We start from the raw sequence: 13,307 nt of genomic DNA, 5'->3' as shown, positions 1-13,307 counted from the left end.
ACCATCTGGTTACAGATGGCCATCTGTAACCAGGGAGAAGGCTTCCACCAGAAATTTATCATGCTGACATCCTGATCTTGGACTTTCAGTCTCCAGAATCGTGAAAAATAAATGTTTGCTGTCTAAGCCACCCAATCTATGGTAATTTGGTATAGCAGCTAAGCTAAAACAAGTTTCACATTGGGAGTATATGTGGGACACTAAGACTTGATTGTATCTGTCAGAATGTCTTTGGAGGCAGGAAGGTTTCATAGCCCATGGCCGCTAGAGATAGACTTAGTGTTTCACTGAGGACTAGTAGTATTGCTGAAAGATTAGCTGTTTTCATTTATGTTTCTGTAAAGCTAGCAAGGTTGAACATTTTTTCATCTTAAAAAGAAAGTTTATTTTTTATGTGAATTATGTGTTCATTTCAGTTATCTCTTTTGTATTTTCCTGCTGACATCTTGGTGAGCAAGTGGTTTTAAACTCCACAATTTTGGCTAACAATGAGATGCAAGATATAGACACTAGTTCTTAAAATTCAGCACTGTTCACTTTTGCCAAGTGAACATAAACTGAATTGCATCATACTATAGATAACAGAGTATCTAGAATATTTTATCTTTTTTTACTTTTCCCATTGAAAAATACAGTCAGGCAATCAAGGTAGCAAGGGTTAAGTTTCCAGATTGCCACAAGTCAGAATTGACAAGAAAAGCTTTCTGCTCCATATTTGCCTGGGAAGGCTCCAAGGGAAAGGCAAGAAACAGTAGCTCAAATCCTTGTTCCCTCCATTATCCTTTTTTTTTAATAGCTTTTGCATAGGCTCGATTTAGGGAGGTTGTATGATGCTAATTTAGGTACATACGTCATTACAATTTTAGTATGTATCCTTCTCAGGCATACACAGAATATGCCAGACGTGTGAAAAGAGGAGGGAGTCAGGCACAGGAACCTCTGGGGCACTGGTGTAACAGTATTCCAGGCTCAGTGACTCTTCAACACATACCAAATTGATAGACCTGAGTTTCAAGTCCATCTCTCAGTACGGAGGATTAACTCTTTTTCTTGTCTAACTCACCCCAGTGTCCCCTGTTCCTTCCATAACTGTATTCTACAAAATTCCCTAGGTTAGAACTAGAACCAATGGGTGAAAAACTAAAAAGAGGTGAAGTTTGACTCAGTTTAAGAAATAATTATGTAACAATTAGCTTTGTCATGGTTAATGAAGTTGTTTATCTTGGCGTAGAGGCATTCTTTTCTCTGGACATGTTTCTGCAAAGACTGGCTTTTCACGAAGTAGGATGGTAGAGAATTGGGCTAGTTGACCTCCAAAGCCCTTGTAATTCCAAGGTGAATCTATAAATCTAAGATTCTTTGATCAACATTTATTGGAGGGCAGCTATAGACAAAGCTAGGCATTGGGCACATACAAGAGATATAAGCATGATCTTTGCCCTCCAGACACATACACACGTAAAAAATAACAGCACAAAATAATACAGATGAGGCATTATCTTTTTAGCCCCAGAACTTGTGTTGAAGGTCACTATGATTATGTTTAGAGTTAAATTCTTAGAGATTACTTTATTTAGATTGATGTGCAGCAACCAAAGGATTTGTTTTTCCATTAGAACACTGCTTGTATAAAAATAAAGATGAAACCATGGGAAAAGGTAACCCTGAAAAGTGTGCAATTCAATGCAAATTTTATTAGTCTATAAAGTCACATTATACAATTTGTACTCTTCCCTACTGTGCACATTTAAAATATTTACATAAAATCATAAAAAGCTATGATGTTAAAAAACACTAGCATAAGACATAATTTGTTTTTAATTTGTTGTGTAAATAAATTTCACTGTCTTAAGGATCCGATAAATTGTTGTAACTAATTCTGTCTTTGATGACTTGCTGGTGTCTCCTGGTTTTTGATGAGTGTGGCAGCTGTTTCCAAAAGCTGCTTTTTCTGAGGTCTTTGCAACTTGCTGACACTTCTCCTGTTGAGAAAGTAAAATTTTTCTTCCGAGTAATTCTCATTTCCCACTAAGTGTATAAGCAACCTGGAGTATTTTATGAGATGCAGATTAATATTTCAAGCATAATAATCCTTATACGTTCTGGTTTGATTATGGAGATTATGGTAATGAATAGAGGTTTTGATCAAGACTGCTTCTGAGGTCCCAAGGCTTTGAAAATCTTAGGTAGAAATAAGACAACATATTCCTATGAGATATTAATGCTATACTAGTTTTCTTAAATTTCTCATCTACCGATTGAGAATTTCTTCCAGAAATTTAGATTTACTATGTTACATTGTACTGTGAAATGTGGTTTGTCTTTTCCTAAATTTAGGATGGTTATTTTTTAAAATAATTGTATACATTGTTTTTTCAGGGTATTAGTGTATTCAGTGCATTAGTTAGAACTTTGGTTGCTCATAAAAATGACTAACTAAAAGTAGCCAATGCGAAAAAAGGGATGTAGGTAGAAGAATGCAGCTGGACCTCAAGAAGGGGATGGACTGGGCTTCCCTGGTGGCGCAGCGGTTGAGAGTCCACCTGCCGATGCAGGGGACACGGGTTCGTGCCCCGGTCCGGGAAGATCCCACATGCCGCGGAGCGGCTGGGCCCGTGAGCCATGGCCGCTGAGCCTGCGCATCCGGAGCCTGTGCTCCGCGACGGGAGAGGCCACGGCAGTGAGAGGCCCGTATACCGCAAAAAAAAGAAGGGGATGGATGCTGGTATTAGGAACCATCAAGGCTCCAGGAAGTTCTTTCTCCATCCTCTCTGTCCCTTGTCTCTGCTGCTTCATGAAATACCATAATGAAGTGCTACACTTCATATTTGCTTCTTTCTGTAGACTAGGTTTTTGTGCGTCTTCATCCACGTGGCAGAGTATGACCAATCCACAGACCCTGGATTTATATTTTATAGCTAAAGCCATGTGAGAGGTTAACTATTTTTTTTTCTAAAGTTCAGTTTCCTAAGATAAAGAATCTACTCACAGTCCAATTAGCTACGGCTAGAGGGGGAGGATCACGTTTCCTAGTAGACATGTGAGCACATGAGCCCACTCCCAAGGAGCTGAGGTAAGTTTTAAGGGAAATGGAAAGGAGGAAGATGGTTCCTAGGCTGGACAGACACCCAACATGGTTTATTATGTTCAAGTATTACTCTAGGCATCTATGTACATATACACACACATCATATATGAGGAAGGGAAGGAATTTTTTTTTTTTGGCCATGCCACGCAACATACAGGATCTTAGTTCCCTGACCAGGGGTTGAACCTGTGCCGCCTGCAGTGGAAGCACGGAGTCCTAACCACTGGACTGCCAAGGAATTCCCGGGAAGGAATTTTTAATTTCTAATTATCATAATCCTGCACAGTATTATTATCCTCATTATAAACTGAAGAAAGTGAGACTGAGAGAAGTTAAATTACCAGCTCAAGATCATAGCTAGTGAATGACCAAATTGGGATTCAAATTCAAGTCTTGTCTGACTCCCAAGCCTGTGTTCTTGTCCCTTTACCACACCGTGTCAGACTGGGCTCTCCTGAAAGCAGAGACTGTCCCGAAGACTTGGATGCAGGCAGCTCGTTTGAGAATGTGACCCCAGGGAACAGGCTGTGAGAGACAGGGGAATGACCCCAGCAAGGAGAGAAAGCCCTTCTGTGGATCCTCTTCAAATTGGCAACCACGTGAATATCTGCTACTTGTTCCTGTGGGAGCATTTGAGGAACCTTAAAGAATGTATCTGAGAATCGGCCACCTTGGGGTTAGAAGTGGGAGAAGCATTTTTCCTTGAGCTCCTGTCTCTCAATGGTCAGAGGTGGCCCTAGAGACCTTCACCGCCCTGTTTCCATATTGTGCATGCCAGATTGAAGGCCAAGTGCTTCCCACTGGAGTCCTTTGTCCCCACACCAGCGTAACCCTGGGGCCAGAAAGGGGAGTTCACAGCACAGGCTCAAAGCAAGGTGCTGCCAGGCCACATCTGCTAACAAGGCTGGTAGAAGCCTATACAGGACTGGGCACCAGTGGCAGCTTTTGAAATAAGAGGTGAAATTGAGGAGACATGAGTGGTGCCCAGAGGCTGTGAGACACATTGACCAGTTATAATGAGAGAGTGGAATGAACATCTCGAATGTCACCATTCATTCATCCATTCAGTCAACAACGAACGCCAGGTACTTATGAAGTGCAAGAGAAGTTGAAATGAGTCTAGTTGAGTTTCAGATACTATAAAAAAGGAAATGGACAATGGGATAGTGTGGGAAGTGCTTCCATAGAAGTATGAAAAGAGTAGTAAAAATAAGGAAGAGCGACACCTGACCCCTTGTGTGTGTGTTAGAAAGGCATGTCCTTTTTCTAAAGCTTAATCTTTTTTTAAAAAATTTTTATTGGCATATAATTGATTCGAGCTTAGTCTTGAATGATAAATAATAGCCAGCCAGTTGGGGAATTGTGAGAAATTTGAATATTGACTGTGTATTCCAATTAAATTTTAGTATTTTAATGTTAAATTTTCTGAGTGTGATCATTGTGTTGTGGTTATGTAAGAGAATGCCCTATTTTTAGGAGATACACGCTGAACAATTTAAGAGTAAAGTGTCCTAATGTCTGCAACTTACTTTCAAATGATTTGGCAAAAGTAAACATGCATGGGAAACAAATGAACAAAGGAACACAAATGTGGCAAAATGTTAACAACTGATGAATGTAGGTGAAGGATATGTAGGTGTTTATTGTACTAAACTTGATGAAATTTTCCAAAATAAAAAAATTGGAGGGAAAAGTTAATTAATTGGGGGCCATGGGCAGGGGCTGGGAGAATGTGCGGGGGAGCAATCTAGGATGAGACTGTGACACAGACACCAAGGCAGGAGGAAACCTGGGGCTTTTCAAAAATTGCTAGTGGTTAGGTGTGACTGGAATGGGGAATGCTTATGGGAGGGGAATGACGGAGGTGAGGCGAGAGAAGCCGTGAGCCGTGCGGGAGTGCCTGGGCTGTATCCCGAGGGCATCAGGGTGACTGAAGGATTCCACACACCTTCTGTGTTTTAGGTGATCACATTAGCAGCAGTTTAACAAGAATGGATTAGAGGGCCTCCCTGGTGGCGCAGTGGTTGAGAGTCCGCCTGCCGATGCAGGGGATACGGGTTCGTGCCCCGGTCTGGGAGGATCCCATATGCCGCGGAGCGGCTGGGCCCGTGAGCCATGGCCGCTGGGCCTGCGCATCCGGAGCCTGTGCTCCGCAACGGGGGAGGCCACAACAGTGAGAGGCCCGCATACCGCAAAAAGAAAAAAAAAAAAAAAAAAAAGAATGGATTAGAAACAGGCAAAATTATGGCGGAAAGATTAATTCATAAGAAATTATAGTAGTTCAGATGACACATTCTGTAGGCCTGAAGGAAAATGGTGCCAAAGATAAAGGGGAGAAGCCAACTTTGCGACTGTATAGGGCAGAAGAATCACCAGGACTTAGCAGTCAGTTTCAGTAAGTTCGTAAGAAAGCTGACTTGGTTCAGTTCCATTCGATGAGTCTTTTAAACCCAAAGGAAAAAGCAAGACTTGAGACGGATGAAACTAGTTCTAGAACTTCTTTAGCCATGACTGATAAATTAAGGAGATTGATTTATACATGAAGGGTTTATTTATCTTTTATCACCCTATCTGGTTCTGCTTGGCATATAGTGAGTATTCAGTAAATTTTTGAAATTGTTTTTAGAAATCATGAAAGTGGATAGTAAAATGCTTTCTTCAGTTGCTGATATCAGGGGAAATAGGCTCTATATTTTGTTAATGTTTTCTCCCCGGGGGCTAAGCATTTGGCAAACATCTGTCTCCTAACACCTGTTGGGCTGTTTTACATGCAACCTACAATGAGCACAGGCCAGGGCAGTGCCACTCAAAGTACCTGCCCTTTTTAAAATCTATCGGATGTGTCTAGAATTACTTGTCTTCCACCAACTAGTTTATTTTGTCAGTTTTAAAAGTACAGGTATTTCTAGTTCTTAGTAAACTTAATACATGAAATGTGCATTTACAGAACTTGCAAAGTTATAAACATATGTCATATAACATGAACTTGCAATATAAAATTTCTTCTCAGGAGTCACGCCTGTGCTTGAGAAGCAGTGACAGAATATGGTACTGAAGCCAGGCACACCTAGACATTGCAGATACTCCGGCAAAAGAAGAGGTGGCCTGGGTGTGTCATCAGAGGATCTCTAGGATGGGAGCAGTTCCTTTGGTGGGTGGTGAGCTGAACAAAGAAGGCAAGTAAATGATAGGTAGTTACAGAAAGAGGCTCCCTAAGCCAAGGAAACACGAGAGATGCCAGGATTCAATTTAGACTTTCTGGCCTTGACATCCTTCCCCCATCCTATTAGGGAAACCGCGTGCTCTCATCACACTCAGCCACAGACGTATTACACTTGTTATAATAGCTTATAATTGTTTGCTATCCTTAGACTTTACGTAAGCCCTGTGAAAGCCACCCCCCTTGTGTCCCTAGCAGTTTACATAGTGCTTAGCTCAAGGTCAGAGCTCTGTGGTTTTTTACATATATGAATGAACATACGGACAAACGAACATGCATGACTTCCTAAAAGGATCACAGGTCCCTATAGTCATAACAGGACTAGTATTAACCCTTTTCTCTGTAATCAGTTGCAGTTTAGTATTTTAAAGAAAACATGAGATTTTTAAATAGTATACACATTCCATTTAGAGTCTTTCTAGTAAATATGAATATTAACTTGTAAAATCATCTAAGCTCATATGCTTTACAAATTACTGCTTATTCCTGAAGTGTTGTTTTGGGATCCGCCAAATACAAGGGTACTGCCCCTGTCTGGCCAGAGCTTTCTCCAGTTTTTCTGATTTTCAATAAAATGAAAATTTCGGGATACCAAAAGAGAAAGCAGCCAAAGGGGCACACGCTGTCCCCTTAATTTACTATTAGGGACACTTAGTAGTGACCGCTTCCAGCTCTCTGCACAATGGCCTTTGCTACCCAAGCACTTCCAAAACAGTGGTTCATTTAGTCTTAGGGACCATGAGGACTTAGTCCACAATTCACAGCACAGCTCTGTGGGCAGCTGCTTCCCTGGGAGAGATGTTCTGTCTCTTTTATACGTCCCCTGGGGCAACAACTCCAGGTCCTGTGAGTGACATCTTATCATAACCCGGTGGAAGCACTGAGCAGCAAGCAAGCATAATTCTGGGCAAAGAACGACTTCTCTCATAAGAATTTTGCAAACAGTACATATTCTCTGTTTTGTTACAATGCATATAATTTATCTTTCGGGAAAGAGGCACACAGATCTTCATGTAATTTGCACACTAGTCACTGCTTATTAATAAAATATCCTCCTTAGTGGAAAGAAAAAAATATTCGTGATGTCACAGTTTCCCATGACAGGTGCTTATGTCACGATTTAGAGCCCTGAAATGGTGTTCCCGTCGCAAGTTCTGTTAGGAAAACGCCTTTAGATGAAATACAACAAACGATGAGAAAGGACTTTCCATTGTAGAGTGAGAATTTTTACTTTCTCCTAAACATAGGTGCCTTTATTTATTTATTTTTCTAAATGCTAGAGTCCTGTTTGTAAAGACCCTTGTCCCATGGTATTAGACAGCTCTTGCAATAATCATGTTTTGCAACAAATCACCCCAAACACAGTGGTTTATATCACCATGTATTTATTCTCATACTCACAAGTCTTAAAGTTGACCAAGGTCCGGCTTATATAGGATGGGCTCAGCCGGACTGCTCTGCTTCAAGCTGTGGGTAAAGGACACTAATATTTAGTCAGATGAAAATAACCTTGCCCTATGGGACTTCCCTGGTGGTCCAGTGGGTAAGACTGCGTGCCCCCAATGCAGAGGGCCTGGGTTGGATCCCTGGTCGGGGAACTAGATCCCGCATGCATGCCGCAACTAAAACATCCCGCGTGCCACAACTAAGACCCGGCACAGCCAAATAAGTAAGTAAATATTTTAAAATATATATATATATATATTTATATATATGTATATTAGGTTCACCTAATAGGTGAACCTATATTTAAACCTATATTAGGTTTAATATAGGTTTAATATAATATAATATTAGGTTTAATATAATAAACCTGTATTAGGTTCACTAGATTTTGCCACCATACATAATTATTAAACTTTCACTGAGAATGTTTAGCGGGGACTTCCCTGCTGGTCCAGTGGTAAAGAATCCACCTTCCAAAGCAGGGGACGCGGGTTCGATCCTTGGTCGGGGAACTAAGATCCCACATGCCGTGCGGCAACTAAGCCCAGCGCGCCACAACTGTTGAGCTTGCGCACCTCAACGAGAGAGCCCGCGTGCTGCAAACTACAGAGCCCATGCGCCTGAAGCCTGTGCGCCACAACTAGAGAGAGAAAACCCTCACACCACAACTAGAAAGAAGCCCAGCACTGCAACAAAGAGCCCATGCCTCAAAGAAGACCCCGCATGCCGCAACTAAGACCCGACACAGCCAAAAAAATAAATAAAATAAGTAAATAAACATTAAAAAAGGTTTAACAACAATGTTTTTCATGAAATGAAAGGATAAAGAAAATAACTAGAGCAGTGTCTTACCTGCAGTAAGTTCTCAAATAATACTCGGAAAAAGAATAAAGCAACAGAATGTTTTAAAAATCAGATGATAAAGTTTTATGAAAACTAACATTTCGGAGCAAACCTTGGGGAAATTCTGCTTGACAAAGCTGAACAACAGACTGCTTTGCACCCACTCACTGTGTTGTTGGTTACGTTAAGAACATTCTTAGAAGGACTTCAGGTTTAACGTGGCAGGTTGAACATGTTTATTTCTGTTCCCTTCCTAAAACCCATTAGACTGATAGTAAAGGAGTAGAATAGGTATAAACATGTTTTGGAAGATGGAAGACAGACGGATAAATGGTAATTAACAGTAGAAAGCTGAAACCTACTGCCTGCAAGTGTGTTTGCTGGAGTGGAGAGTGGTTAAGTCCAATTTCAAGAAATGGGCGCTTTCGAGTACCTCTGAAGCTGGGTTTTTGGTGAGGTTGAAAATTAAAGAATTACTGTAAATTATTTAAAAAGTAATCAAGCTTTCAGGTACGCTTATCCAACAGTAGAGTTAGGAAACTGCTTCTCCCCAAACATAAAACATGAGGTTTGCCCTCAGGCACTGCCTAATAGACTTTCTGTGATATGGAAGTGTTTTATATCAGCATCGTCTATCATCAAGTCTCTCAATGGGCATTGTGGCCAGTGTGACCGAGGAACTGAATTTCTCATTTAATTTCAATTAATTTCAATTTAAATAGCCACATGTGGCTAGTGGCTACCATATTGGACAGTGCTGCTCTAGACTCAGGAATACCAAGCACTGCTGAGAACAGGGATGATTTATCTTACTAGGAAACATGGAAATTAAGAAAAATTTCATACTGAATGGTGAGATCTCTCAACCCTTTCTACTGCTTGGAGCCCAGTTTGGAGGATTTTTCTTCTTCTTCTTTTTTTTTTAATATTTATTTATTTATTTGGTTGCACCGGGTCTTAGTTGCAGCTCACCAACTCCTTAGTTGCAGCATGTGGGCTCGTTAGTTGTGGCATGCGAACTCTTAGTTGCAGCATGCATGTAGGATCTAGTTCCCTGACCAGGGATCAAACCCAGGCCCCCTGCATTGGGAGCGTGGCACCTCATCCACTACACCACCAGGGAAGTCCCTGGAGGATTTCTTTCTGAGGAAGCTCACCTGCCAAAGAGAAAAGATCTATAAAATGACATTTAATTATCCCCCTATAGCGTATGTGGCACTCTCATCACCCTACAAAAAGCACGTATGTTATCTCTCTGGTTTTTAAATGCCTCACTCTTAAATATGATGAGGCAACCAAGGATCGCCATACATCTGAGGAAAGCTGCCCAGCCAAAAAGGAGACGAATGCAAACAGGAAAAAATGAACTGAAAACAAGATAGTACAGAGAACATAAGAAAAAAACATTTTTTGTTTTGATTTTTTAAAAAAGAGAAGATTGCAATAATGAAACAAGGTCAGCATGCTGTTTTTAAAAGCAGGAAAAAATTTTTTTCAGTTTCTTAAAGATTAAAAATTTGATAAGATTAAAAAGAAATAGAAATATTGGAAAATAAAGTTGAGGTGTGTTCTCCCGGAAAATAAACAAAAAGGAAAATATGAGAGAACAGTTACGAGCATTAGAGGATCAATGCAAGAGGTTAATAGAGAGCCAGAAAGAAAAAAATAAACAGAAAAAAGAAGGGGAATAAGTTATCAAAGAAATAATTCCAGAAAATTGCTCTAAACTGAAAAAGTAAATATTCAGATCGAAAAGGTTCAGAGTCCCCAGCCAAAAAGTGAACAAAAATACCACACCAGCCAACAAGTACATACATCTGTTCATCAAAGGCCATGTTTATCTTTAGAGCAACACCATCTGTAATAGCCAAAAAGTGAAACAATCAAGAATCCATCAACATTAAAGCTAGATAAACTAAGTTTAGTATGTTCGTATAATGGAACAAGAATGAGTGAATTATCACTACATGCTGGCATAGATGAATCTCACAAACTTAATGGTGAATAAAAGAGACCAGTAGCAAAAGAATACATATCGTATGATTTCATTTATACAAAAATTCAAACAGGCAAGCCGATCTATGGTGTTAGAAATTAGGATAGTGGATACCACTAGGGCAGGTAGTGGCTGGAAGCATGCTCTTGGTAGTGGTCCGTTTCTCTATCTAAGTGCTAGTTACACAGTATGTTTGTTCATTCTGTAGAAATTCATCGAGTTGATATTTATGACTTGTGCTCTCTTCTGTAAGTGTATTATTCTTCAATAAAAAGCTTACATTTCTAAAAGTTCCATAACCAAACACATCATAAAGAAATTTAGACCAGAAATAGAGGAGATTCTAAAAGCTTTGAGTGTGACTGAAGGGGTGAGGAGATAAAAGGATCAAGACAGAAAATAACTCCACTCCTTTAAAGTAGTGTTGGAAACCACAAGACAATGGAGAAATACCTGTAATGTTCTGAGGGAAGATTATTTCCAACATGTCAATCTAATTCAAGTATTGATAAAAACACAGTCTCAAAAAATTTACCACCCATGCATCCTTCCACAGGAGGTTTCTAGAAAGTATACTTCACAAACATAAGAGAACAGGGAACACAGAGGATCCAGGAGGCAGAAAAGAGAATGATGGTAAAAAGAAGCCCAAACTACAGTCACGCAGCAGGCTTAGCAATGAATTTGGACCATGGACAGGGGTCCAGAAGGAACCAGAGTAGCCTGAGATTTGAGAGCAGGTTCACAATTCTCTTGGAGAGTAAAGTGAAAATTGGTGATAGGCACATAGAAATCTAAATAAATGAAAGCAGAAAAGATAACTACTAACTATAGGAAAACAAAGATGTATAAGAAAAGAGATGTCGGGACTTCCCTGATGACGTGGTGGTTAAGAATCCACCTGCCAGTGTAGGGGACACGGGTTCAAGCCCTGGTCTGGGAAGATCCCACAAGCCGCTGAGCAACTAAGCCCGTGCGCCACAACTACTGAGCCTGTGCTCTAGAGCCCACTTGCCACAACTACTGAGCCCATGTGCTGCAACTACGGAGCCTGTGTGTTGCAACTACTGAAGCCGTGCGCCTAGAGCCTGTGGTCCAGCAACAAGAGAAGCCACTGCAATTAGAAGCCCGCACACTGCAACAAAGAGTAGACCCTGCTCGCCGCAACTAGAGAAAGCCTGCGCACAGCAGTGAAGACCCAACACAGCCAAAAATAAAAAAAGAGTACTGTATTGTGCTAGCAAGCATTTTATCAGAAAAATACACCCCCCAAATTCAGTAATTTTTTTTTTTTTTTCTTTTTGCGGTATGCGGGCCTCTCACTGTTGTGGCCTCTCCCGTTGCGGAGCACAGGCTCCGGATGCGCAGGCCCAGCGGCCATGGCTCACGGGCCCAGCCGCTCCGCGGCATATGGGATCCTCCCAGACCGGGGCACGAACCCGTATCCCCTGCATCGGCAGGCAGACTCTCAACCACTGCGCCACCAGGGAGGCCCCAAATTCAGTAATTTATTCACTTTGTTATTCTAAGAACTGGCATGTTTTTGAAATTAAACCTAAATTTTGATCAACATCAAATGAAATAAACATTTTCGTAATATTTAGTTTCATTAATTAAACCTTTTTTCTCTGAAAGTTTTATTCCAAAATTTAACCCCCATTCATGTGAATTCATTTTAAGTGGCCTTTTCTGGTGTCATTTTTTTCTTAGGTGTAAGCATCTCCTCTATTACTTTTAAAATATATTTTATAGGTGTATCTGTTATTTTTCACATTGATTAATGTCTACACTTAATGAGTGTACAGCATGACTCAATGGTGTAGTCTATAATAAAATTAACACATTTTTATATAAAGAGCACAGCCAACATTAAACATACCCTTTTATTTACTTAATATTAGAGATACAGAGATTAATAAGATATATTTCCTGCCTTCATGGAGCTCACAGTGTAACAGGGAAAACAAAATGATACAAACAGCTGCAATGCAAGAACTCAGTAAAATGTACAGAGGTGGCACAGAAGGAGAGTATCTCAGGGCTTAAAAGAAGTGTTTTCTTTAGAGAAGAGGGACTTTAAAACACAAATCTTTGCATATTATTTTGGCCCACTAAAGAATTATCCTCGCTGCTGATTTGCATTTTGATATTCTGCCCTTGGCTTTAATGAAAGGGCATTATAAGAAATAAATCATATATATAATTGCTGTAGGAAAGTGGTCTAGAACACTGTTTTCTCTGTCATTTTTGTGAAATCTAACCCTTAATGCAAGTAGGGCCCCAGACTTGGGCACCTTGCCTGGAGGTACAGGGAGAGGGAACCCAGGTTGAATCCAGGGGTGAATGTCACCGGTCCTACGGCCAAGGAAAGGATGAATACACTGCCAAGCCAAGGGGGGAGACGGATGAGGAAACCCAAAGAGGAGTGAAAAGGTTTCACAAAGGGTTGCAGACAAACGACAGCAAATTCCTCAGCTAAGGAGGTAACTGCAGCTGTTTTTACTATGGGTAATCGCAGCTATAGACCAGATGGGAAGGGACTTATGATTCTTTTAGAATTTGGTATTAGGAAAAACCTTACATCCCTGAGAAAGTGTATGATTCTATCTGATAAGAAAATTATGTAACTGACCGTGTCTCACGTTTGACCTTTCTTTTTTCAATTGTGGTAAAATATACATAACTGAATTTGCCATCTTAACCACGTTTAAGTG

Source organism: Mesoplodon mirus (assembly GCF_964341445.2).
Source record: "Mesoplodon mirus genome assembly, chromosome: 17".
Classification (NCBI taxonomy): domain Eukaryota; kingdom Metazoa; phylum Chordata; class Mammalia; order Artiodactyla; family Ziphiidae; genus Mesoplodon; species Mesoplodon mirus.
The sequence above is the reverse complement of the archived record's forward strand: the minus strand, read 5'-3'. Positions refer to the sequence as shown.